This window comes from Dreissena polymorpha, chromosome 14 (assembly GCF_020536995.1).
Source record: "Dreissena polymorpha isolate Duluth1 chromosome 14, UMN_Dpol_1.0, whole genome shotgun sequence".
In the NCBI taxonomy this organism is placed as follows: Eukaryota; Metazoa; Mollusca; class Bivalvia; order Myida; family Dreissenidae; genus Dreissena; species Dreissena polymorpha.
Window position 1 is genome coordinate 56,492,884 of NC_068368.1, and position 12,154 is coordinate 56,505,037.

Genomic DNA, 12,154 nt, shown 5'->3' on the forward strand with positions numbered 1-12,154 from the left:
TCGGAAACAATAATTTCTGAAGTACTTATTTTGCTATTGGATTAATATAGCTTAATATTGATTTGCAACGTGTGCAATTAATAAAACTGTATCGTTGACAAATCTAGTTATATCAACTATGCTCTGTACGCTTACTATTAGTTCATGACACTCACCTGTTAAATAATCTTTCTCTAATTAAACAATTAATCAATTTACATAATTATGTAGCATTATCGTATAAAGAATGAAAACTGTTAGTAAACGTTTAATATGATTTGACTCTAAAATTTACATAGGGACTGCTTAATTGGTAGTCATATATTGTTGTTGATTTTAAACAAAATTTTGCATTTAAGTGAGATTAATTTAATTGATAACAATAAGTGCTACTAAGTAGTATTACAATAGCCAAGAAAAGGCAATTGTTCGACACCTTAATTTTTGAAACCGCTCATTGGGTTTAATATAACTTCAACAGATATACTGCAAAATAATTGCCACCACAAGGAAAAAGACGTTTTATTGTTACAAAACTTCTTAATTATTCTACTTAAACAAAATTGATATTTATTTAATTTCATCGAAATATTCGGTAGAATATCATTTTGAAAAAAAAACACATCTTAAATTAAATGTTTAAAGTAGATATTTCAAACGACATCTCCTTGCCCACATATTTGGCGTTCATCAAACTTGGCTAAGATGATCATAACACGTCGATAGCTCAAAATATCATGGCTGCGTTTAATATACATGTATTTTCATAGTAATTAAGGCTGGTGGGTGGTCTTATACAAAACTTGCGTACGTTGCCTAAGTTTGCTAATTAAACTTAAAATATATTTTGAAAGTGAAAATTGTGGGGCAATCATGGCTCTCTTTTATGTTAGAATATTTATTAAACTACAGTTTATTTCATTTATGTGTACTTGTTTAAGTTTATACATGTTTGGTAGCTTTATGGATATCATTCTCGCATTAACTATGATTTTTTATCTTTGGTTTCCGACGACTTCACGTTATGATGAAGAATTGATGAAAAAATAGGGCTTATGACTGTGTACAATTATACTGGGGTAGTTTGCAGCGCTTATATCGCCTCTTTATCTGTGTGTTTAAACATTTATGTACTGTTTTTATTCATTATATATTTTTTCACGCCGACAGTTGTGTTTTGTATGACGTGTTTTCAGCTTGCGTAGTTTAAAGGGGACTTTTCACGTTTTGTTAAATTGACAACATTTAAAAAAAAATTAGTTCAGATTCGCATATTTTCACCTGAAAATTATGAAGCGTTGCAACGCGAAACGATTGGATAATTTAGAGAGTTCTGTTGTTGTCGTTATATTATGTAAAACTACTAGGATTGCTTATATAAAGCATAAAATACATCCAACTTTGTATGAGCACCGATTGCCTAGTGGTCTAAGAGGAAGTATTTTACTCTAGTATTCCAAGGGTCAGTTGTTCGAGCCCTGTTTAGGGTAACTTTTTTTTCCTTTTTAAATTATATTCTTGTTTTTTTACTGGAGCTTTTAAGATCCAAGTTTTACATGTATCAAGCATATAAAGCATTTAATGACAAACTTAAATACATGCCAAAAATCTGTTAAAAGGCCCCTTTAAGATTTGTGTGCGAATTATTTGTATGTACGTGACTTCTTAGTACGTATAATGGTCGAATAAATGTATAACTCATTTATACTCATTTATTTGGTTTTGAGCATATTCAGTTATCATGGGTCCACGATCAATCATATTCATGCCAAAAATCTGTGAAAAGGCCCCTTTGGATTTGTGTGCGAATTATTTGTATGTACGTGACTTCTTAGGACGCATAATGGTCGAATAAATGTGTAACTCATAATTTAGTTTTGAGCATATTCATTTATTGCGTTATCATGGGTCCAAGACCACGCATATTCAAGCTTACTTTAATAACCCATCAAAACAATACTCACACAAGACGTTGTATATCATTGATAAGCTCGGCATCTGGAAAATAGCATCTATTTTACTTGAACTACATACGATTTTGTTTTGTGTTTGAACTTGCATATTCAAACTTGTGTTTCAGTTTATTTAATTAATTTACCAGTCACTTACGGTAAATCATTTGAAAATAGTTTTTTTAATTACTTCCAAACGTAGGGTGTGAAGTTTGGTCAAGGTTCGTAAATATCATGTCATGAACAACTCAGGAGGGGGGATTTACAGGCTCACAAATCTGTCTATGCATGCACTGCGTTATTGTATAACAGGGAATTAATAAAAACATCTGACGTTCTTACGTAAAATATTTTACAAGGAGACAAAGGTTTTCGTTAATATCCGGGGCGTAGGAAACTTTTTTTGGAACATAATATTGTCATCCAAGCTGGTTTTGCTGTTGTTAATTCCGCAATAAGATGTATTTGTTTAGAGTGAAGAATATGATAAATCTACAAAGTGCAAAACACACGGATACTTGGACATAAGACAACGTGGTTATGGCGCGATACTCGCATGTGTAAATCTGTGCGTTTGCATTGATATGAGTGTTCATATATGCGCGAAAGAGTTCGCAGTGCTTGACTTTTACGTGTTTTTGTTTTGTGTCTGCGTTTCTGCGCGCGAATGCGTGCGATACAGTTATTCGAGTTTTTTAAGTACACATTTGAGAACAGTAGTAAATAATAATATAACGCAATATGATGCGATAACGACAACAGCTGCGTTATACCGTGCCTACGTTTCATAAATATAATATGATCAAATATTTTTTTTTCAAAAAAATATTTAAATGTTTTCATGTATATGCGTATTATAAGGCTTACAACATATATAAATCTCGAATATTCCGTAGACATCACACCGGTATAATGTGTTCAACTATATGTGGAATGACGGACTTCGATTAGACAGAAACAGATATTTTTAAATACTAGATTACGTTTCGCACATGTATAGTATATTGTATTAAATGACTGGACATTGGGATAGAAAACTTACTTTATGTAATATCATGACCACATCATGCAATTAATCCTTGAAAATGGCTAGGAAGGCATAGTTGCAGCTGTGGTAATTCCCGATACAATTAAACATGACTACTTGTCCGATTAAAAAGCAATACACCTGGAAAATTCTCTTAGGGGACAGACTGCTCTTTTAGATTAAATACGATTTAACGAGAATCTCGAACTGAAAGGAGTGTTCCCACGAGAAACGCGTACACTGATTTTGACAAGTATTTTAATAAAGTGTAACTCACAATGATCCTCAATTACATGTATTTCCTAGCTACACAATGTTGTTCTACAGCACGCTACGTGTCTCCATGGCTATGGGAATAATTAATTATGATTTGTGCGCTAGCTTCATTTAGGATTAATCAATAGATGTATAAGTTACCAATAATGGTGTACTTTTAACATCTCTTGTACTTCAAAGTGACTGCCGTTGAATCCAACGTACAAAAATTAAGAGATTCGTGGTCTTTAAGTATGGCCAAGTTCATGGCATAGCCCTAGCTAGTAAACATATCGATACTGGTATCAAATCTGAGAGACTGGAAAGATTTGAAACCAATGATATTTATCGCATATACAAATTATGCATGAAAAAAAGTAGTTTTTGTCGTGCAACGCTTACAAGATTCTATCATGCACTTTTCTTAATAAAATTAATAACAACTCAATCTGATAAGACAATAAATTACAGCTAAGTCTTTAATGAAACTACCTGCAAAGGGAGAAATCGATTGATGGTTGGAGATTATTTCCTGTCGTCAGCTATTCTGGATGTTGTTTTGAAAAAGGCAATATACCTGGATATTAAATCCGTGTTTGTCTAGCGCGCTCTGGACGATAACATGCTCATTCGAAATGGAGCATCGTGAATCAGCTGTTGGAATGAAAGGCAGATTATTGTTTCGCGCCATTGCAGGTCGATAGTTAGGATTAGACGCAAGTTTATAAAATTCCAAATGTTGTCTTCGCCGCGCATAATAACTCAGGATGGAAAGTGATTCGGAGGAAAGTACAACTGAAAGTGGTCAAGGTTTGGATAGAAGTACATTCAGTTCCAAGGAACAAAACAGACGCTTTTCGACGGGTGATTTCATCATTGAAGAAACCGGGAGCGCAGTACAAGTAGAAAGCTCGTTTCAACGGAAACTTCTACGAAGACCATCGGGGAAAAGAAGCGTGCGCAAAGTTGGTATAGACTATGGCTTGGTTTTGAACCGCGAAGCGGTCAACTGCAGTCGGTTTGCCAGCAGAAGGAACGCAATTTGCGACCCATTCCGGATGCTGCTGCCGCAATACCGCCGAGAGGAGCTGCAAGCGAACGTTGACCGGAGAAAAACCTCTGTGTCCAGGAAAGTGTCCCACTTCCTGACGGTGTCGCTGGATTTAAACAGGGACGAAGAACTGATTTGATTGTGCCTGCATGTTCTGTGAGCTTCGTATTTATCTTGACATTTATGTAACAACAAGCTTTTATTGTAACTGTTATATGTGCGGTCACCAAGAATGAAATACAGAAACGCAGATTTACATAATTATCTCGTTCTAGGTTTGTAAAAAAACAACTGTAAAGATACGTTTGCATACGTATGTTTTTGTTAAGGACAGGTACAATTTTATTTTATTTTGATATAATTTTTAAAATATTCTAAAATAAATATAGTTGTTGCTGTTTGATGCTTTCCGAATGATTGTTAATGTCATCAATAAGTCGCCGCTGTGTACGTCCATCCGTCACGCTTATTTGTACAAAACGTTTTTATAAACTTTAATATCATGCTACTTGCATGCTTTCAGTATGTCCCACTGATTTTCGTCCGTATATTTATTTCTGACATTAACGCACAGACCATGATATGCTGGCCGGGCTATTTCTAAGCAACTACTGCCTGAATGGAAGCCAAAAACGGTTTTGGAAGCTTCATAGCAACGCGAAGGTGTTAATAATAACAGTATGTACTGCTTCAGTGAATTGCCTAAGATTTAAGAACATTTCTGATATAACTATGAAATAACAGTGTAAATAACTTTCCCATACAGGCCAGATTTGACACTTTTTATAAAAAATTGTTTAAAAGAGATAGTGTACATATTATGAGGACATTCTGCTTCAATACATTTTTACACAGTTAAGGCACTTAAAACATTTTGGAAATCATTATATGATTTATCATTATTTTCGTGCTCTTTCTCTGTTTTATTGCCGCAAACTACTATCTAGAATCCAAACAATACAAGAAATGTTAATAGAATGCTTCATCGCAAACCGAATATTGGAGTATTACTAGAATCGGTTTCTTCGCTTCGTTTTATTAGTTAGTTTAATTGTAAGATGTTAGAAATAATATCATATTTAGTTTGTCTGTGCCATGTCAAATACTTACCATTTTCAAATGTAAATAAGCAAAAAAAAAACAACGTATAGAGCACTTTGATTAGTTTTATAGTAAGTTATTTTAAATAAAAACCAAAACAATCGTTCAACAAACCTATACAGTACACTAGCTGTTGTCACATAGAGCATAAGATAGATAACTAAAGATAGTATTGATTTATTTCGCATCAAGCTCAATATCATGTCATCCTCAATGGATATTTAAATAAACATAATATATTAACGTCAAACTAAACGATGAGAATGCACCAGGTTATTGCCAATTGCATGTTGGAATAATAAGTCATGCACTACATGTTAACGTCCATATACATCCGTTGCAAACGTCATATTACGTCGTTACCTTAAGACACGTGATTTAACACACGTTACCGTCGAAATTGCACACGTCAGCTTTGAGAGTTTCAGTTTATATTAATATATTCACTTCAGTAGAAAAAACAATACACGTCAGTCAACCAGGCAGATAGGTCACAATTACATATTGTCACCGGGCCGCTAGGCCGCCGCATTTATCGTATTGTTCAGAATATTTACGAACATTGAAAACTTTATGTTAGAGTTTAATCAACAAAAATCAATTTCAATGAAATTGCAATGGACTTGTGTAAATTATTGGAATCCACCGACTATGCGACACTGTTTTGCAAACGATATTTGATGTTTTACAATGAAGAGTAACCGTTGAAATTGAAAAAAGGAATAACATAATTCGCTTGTACTTTTCAAAAAAGGATCATCTGTACTTTTCTCAAAATAAAGAGACGATGCACATAGCTGGCACATATACATTACTTCGGTTTTGATAACCTCACTTACTTCTTTTCTCTTGTTTAGATACTGCACTCCTCCTAATAAGCATATTTTGTGACGGCGCCTTTTGGTTTATGGGTGAAAACTGTACAAAGGTGATCAATTGGGTGTTAGTTTAACATTATTACCATTGTAAGTGTTTACAGGTGGATAAGGGGGACAATGACAGCCACATGAGTAAGGGTTTTGAAAACGTCTACATGACGTCGGTTTTATGTCTAACTGACTTCTTCTTCTCTTCTTCTGATACAACACTCTTTCTAATAAGATTTTGTGACGGAGCCTATTGTGTTAGGGGTGAAAACTGTACAAAGGTGCTTAGTTGGGTGTTAGTTTAACATTATTTATATTGTAAGTGTTAACAGGCCGATAAGGGGGACAATGAAAGCCACTGGAGTAAGGGTTTTGAAAAATTCTACTGTGGCTGCCTGATGCATATGGGGAGTTAGTGAATTTAATTTGATTACTGATCTTCGACAGAATGAGAATTTATACGAATCTTTTGAGGTTTGTATGTGTCTTAAGCAATGGTTACTTCTGCAGGGGGGCATGCGTATTCGGGAGCTTACCGCGTTTAAGTGAGAAAGTTGAAACAAAACTTTCAAGATGGCGTCGTTTTAGTGTTTTTTCGTGAAGGAGAAGCGGATATTTTCACCCGGTTAGCCAGTTTATATTAATATTTCTTTTAAATGAATAAGCCCTTTCGGCTCTACGGTGTTTGTGCTCCCCTCGGTTTTTTGTTTCAATACCGTAGACGTCGGAATAAAAAAGTTATTGAAGAAAAACCGTCGACAAATTTGTTGTTTAATTTCTTGACCTTCGAGATGTTGGGTGTTCGAATATCATTTTCTCTCACAATAAACAGTATTTGTACATGTTTACAGTAAAATATTACATAAATTGCGATTATTTTATTATCTCGACGCGTTTTTATGTCTATTAATTAATTTAATGCCAAATATATAGGTTTAACCCCCCTTTTTGGAACTAAACTTCCTTTTAAGCACATTTTGGGACCTGACTTCCAAATGATAAACAGCTATGTTAGAAGGTTTTATGCGAAATAACTTTCGTGAATGAATTCCGCATTGGTGCGAATGTTTTGGAAAACATTTTCACTTGAGAAAATCAAGAGTTATCTTTTTTTATTAATTGTTTTATTATTAATTTTTATTATATATGTTTTATCGCGTACTTAACGCTAACATTTAGTGTGTGTAATATAAGACATTCGACGGTATTATTAACACAGTGTAATTCTTACCTGTTTATTTAAACACATATGGGCATACTTATGTTTGAATATGCATCAAACGGAATACTATGCCTACTAAACGAAATACTATGCTTACTATTTCCAGATATCAAGACGCCAGTTATATATGTCGAGGATGCCAAGGTTTAATCAAAGTACTGACAGTACTGGTTTGACGATGCTTTTGAAGAGGATGGATATAAAAGCATCAATTTAAGTTTATCTATATCACCACAATTGTGTATGTGGGTACGAACATTTTGGGTACGAACAAAAAATTGGGTACGAACATTTTGGGTACGAAAAAATATTGGGTACGAACAAAATTTGGGTGCGAAACATTTTGGGTACATAAAAAAAATGTAGGGGTACTGGGAAGTAGTACCCGTGGGGAACTTTACCCATTCAGCGAAACTCGGAGGCGGGTTACATTCTCGCTCAAATCTAACACTATATCTTCAAACAGATAATCGACGTGTATTTTTCTGTACCACTTTTCGAAAAAACTTTCTATTAAATATGTTTGTGGGTTATAAAAATTACGTTTCGGCAGATATAAACAAAACATGACAAGATCGTTAATAACAAATGTCCATCATACCCTACTTTTATTTCATTGTTTACGTTATTAATTTAATAATGTAATATGTACGGACGTGATTTCACATGCCCACGGACATGGGTATATGCTTTTTTTTCCTGTAAAGTATTGTTTGTTAATTTAAATTCAATATGCATAGGCATGTTTGTTCATTTAGTATGGCAATACTTTCATGTTGATTCTCGAAAGTAGGTATGAGCACATGGCCTGACCAGGTGAGCTCAATCGTAAGAGCACGTGACTACCAAATTTAGCCCAGGAACATATGGATAAGTTAACTAACCAAAGCGATATGACCTTATAAATGTATATGCTGAAATCTTACACACGAACGAATTATTAAACGTGGTATGTACCCTTAGGTGGTTGTATAATTTCTGTTAGAATATCGTATTAAATTGGTAAATTTAAAATAATTGTGCCCGCACGTGAGTCTGTTTCCTTTTTTAAGTCTTTACACGCCTAGGCTGCACCAAGTGTGTGTGTTTGTGTATTTCCAAGGTTATGAGTTACCTCCGCGCCTGAGGCTGCATAATGTTGGGACCCGGAATGTGTCCAGCACTCCTACCTAATAAGCTTAGACTGACGACAGTTAGGACGAATTTTGAATTATAGCTGCAATTTCCAACTATTTATTTTTTTCACTGACATACTTTTTTATTTTTGATATGGTCTTGTGCTGCGGGGAGATAGAATTATCCTGAGAAAACCCCACCTGTCCGGTAAGGTGACCACAAAACAAAAACAAAAATTATTGCGCCGGAAGCGGGAATCGAACCGGTGTCGTAGAGGTGAAAAAGAGTACATGCAGACCACTGCGCTAGCGGGACGGTAAACTACGCCAAGAAATGTTTTTTTTTATTTATATATATCATAGCAGTGCAGCGTTTACAATTTGCAGGTTCGAAATTGTTCGTATTCTTAAAAATTGTGATCTCGTAATAAGTTAATTTTACATGTTTTCATTTGCAATTTATTTACAAAAGCGAGAACAAATATCAAACACAATAGAGAAAATATATAGCTGTTTAATTGGTCCATAAAAATAAAAATGGATGTAAAACTACTAATTTAAAATTAACGTTTTGAAACACTTTTTGAATCTGTTTATCTGAAAAAGATTACGTCGAAGTATCACGCCAAACAATCGCATGTACGTGCAATATAAGTGTAATGATAAACAGAAAAGAGTAAAGCCGTTTCGATACTAGTATAAGGTTGCTGTAACCAAATACTGCCATTGTTGCGATTCGGAATACATAAAGCAATTTGGAATACCTGACACCTGCTTAGAAGATGCATATCGGTGGATGTTTTTTATGAAAACTTAAATATTAATTGTTTATTTAATACAATGACATTTGACACGTTTTACCATAACGATACATGATGATGTGACACATTTTGGACGACCTTTTAAACCAGTTCTGAGTTGGTCACTATATTATAATCGCAAAACTTTGCAAGTGAATTTGTAGTGGAAAGAAAGATTTGTGCGAATGCAATACACGATATGATTTCAGTAGAAGTGATCAATATAGACATGTTTTTTTCTCTCTTTTATACCTATGTGAATACATATTATTTAAGACTGTTGTATTGAGGGAATAAAGTATTGGTTCACTTAGAAAGATTATTTCGTTTGTTCCTAGCATTGCCTTCTAATCGTAAGTAATGTTAATATGTCAAATGCATAACGAATTCATTCCGACCCAAATCTTTTTTTATCATGTATGTAATTGCTAAATACAATGGACAATGTATGCAGAGACATCGTTGGAAGAAATGACATAACACAGATAATGGTTTATTTTCATAAAAAGGTGAGAAACTAGCATATGACATATACGAAACAAAACGTGTAATTACGTAGCACTCATAGCAATTATATGTCACACTTGTCTATGTAGAAATAATAAAATAAAACAAACAAACAAACACATAATACATTAGCTGTACATTTTTTTGGTTCGTTTGGTTTATTTGCTGTTTTAGTCCGGCTCTGTTGAAGGACTCTTTCTTGATATTCTACATTTAAACTCTTGTGGTCTATGAATGGGGAATGTTATCCCAGTCCTCCGCTAATTTTAAATTACGTAATTTTATACCACAACGAAAGATGCACTTATTATCGCCCTTTAACCTTCATCATCTGAAAAGACAGTGAAAGAATGGTTAAAGAAAATTTCATATCAGAATAAGGTCGACACGTCATAAAATACATTTAATTAATTAAAATATTACTAAAAGGGCTGATAAACATTCTATTATCTCGTACATCAGGCACCCCACAACCCATCTTCTTTAAAATCGGTGAATTGATTCAGTTGGTCGGAAGGTTTTGTGTACAGCATTTTTATAATTCTACAGTAAAATGATTAAGAAAACACTTATATTGCACCACATAAAATGCTATAAAGCTATAATATTGAAGTACACATATAAACTTTATTATAGATGTGTAGGTATTTCGTGTTAATCTCTTTCACATATGAAAGAGCTGTTGGTCATTTGGAAGTCATGTTATGCTGCTTAAAGTACATATAGATGCATAACTTAATTTAGATTAAGCAAAATAAAACACTAGGTATTTGCCAAGATTCATAAGAGTCAAATATATACGAGAAGTAAGAGCGTAATCGTGCGCAGCTAGACTTGCTCATATAGAATTGAACCTCTTATTGCTTTCTTTCAAAATAATTTCATGTCTCCGAACTAAAATGCAATGCGCCCGGTGTTTTTTTAACATGCGGATTAATGCTCCGTTTTAGATCCATAATTAATGAACGCCTCAATATTTGCAAAAATTAACACCGGATTAATGTTCACCCACTTTTTTTGTATACAGATTTGATATAAATATTATAGAGCTGAACAAAAAAATACATTAAGCCCTGTTTTCCCGGCACACGAGCTTGACATACACCTTTAAAAAAACGCTATACCAATTCCAGTACTTGTGCACTTTATAGATCGTAAACAATGACGGTTATAATCCATATGTGGGATTTTTTCTGGTAACCAAGAGCGACGTCAACGTACATGAAGCCTTTCATTCATAAATGTATATATGCGTCGGGTGTCAAAACCAGCATCACCGGATGTAAAATCTATTTTTGACCTGCATATTATCCGCTGATGTGTGCACCCGCCAATTAGTTTTAAATGGATTCCGAACCGTTAAGTCGATTACATAACATCCGAACATAATATCCCTTCCAAAAAGGGCGCTATGCTGCTTAATAGTACATGTATATTGCAAAAAAAAGTGAAGCTCCCCACGTATAACGTCGCAGTTTATAACAATACAAGTTATGTTTCATCTTTTGTAATGTAGCTTTAGGTTTCGTATCTTTGAAAAGTATGAAAGAGGTATAAATTTAAACTGAGGAAACGTTCTTTAAAACATTCATATCAATGGTAAATTCATTCACGACAGAAAGTTCGTGTATTAACTTCTAACATGGGTATGAGCTGTGTTGGTCATTTGGAAGTCATGTCCCAAAATGTGCTTAATAGGAAGTCAGTTAAAAAAAGAAGGGTTGAACCAATAGTTGTCGGCAATAAATTAGTTATAAGAGATAAAACGGCGTCGGGAAAATGAAATACTCATGGTTTTAGTTATATTTTACTGTACACGTGGACCAATACTGTGTATTATAAGAGAAAATGATATTTGAACATCCCATTTCTCGAACGTCACGTAAGGAGACAACAGATTTGTGGACGGTTTTCCTTCAATAACTTTTTTATCCCGACGTCTACGATCTTGAAACAAAAAACCGAGGGAAGCACAAACACCGACGAGCCGAAAGAGGGTATTCATTTAAAATAATAATAAATACAAAGGGGCTTACCGGGTGAAACTATCCTCTCTTCCTTCAAGAAAACCCAACAAACGACGCCATTTTTGAAGTTTTGTTCCAACTTTCTCACTTAAACGCGGTAAGCTCCCGTATACGCATGCCCCCCTGTTCTGACTCTGTATCGGCGGCTGACAGGAACAAGTAGAATATCTACAGGAGTGATGGCTACAATATGGTGGATAATTTTATCTAACATGATTAGACGTAATTGTGTTCTGGGTGTTTCAAGAGTGG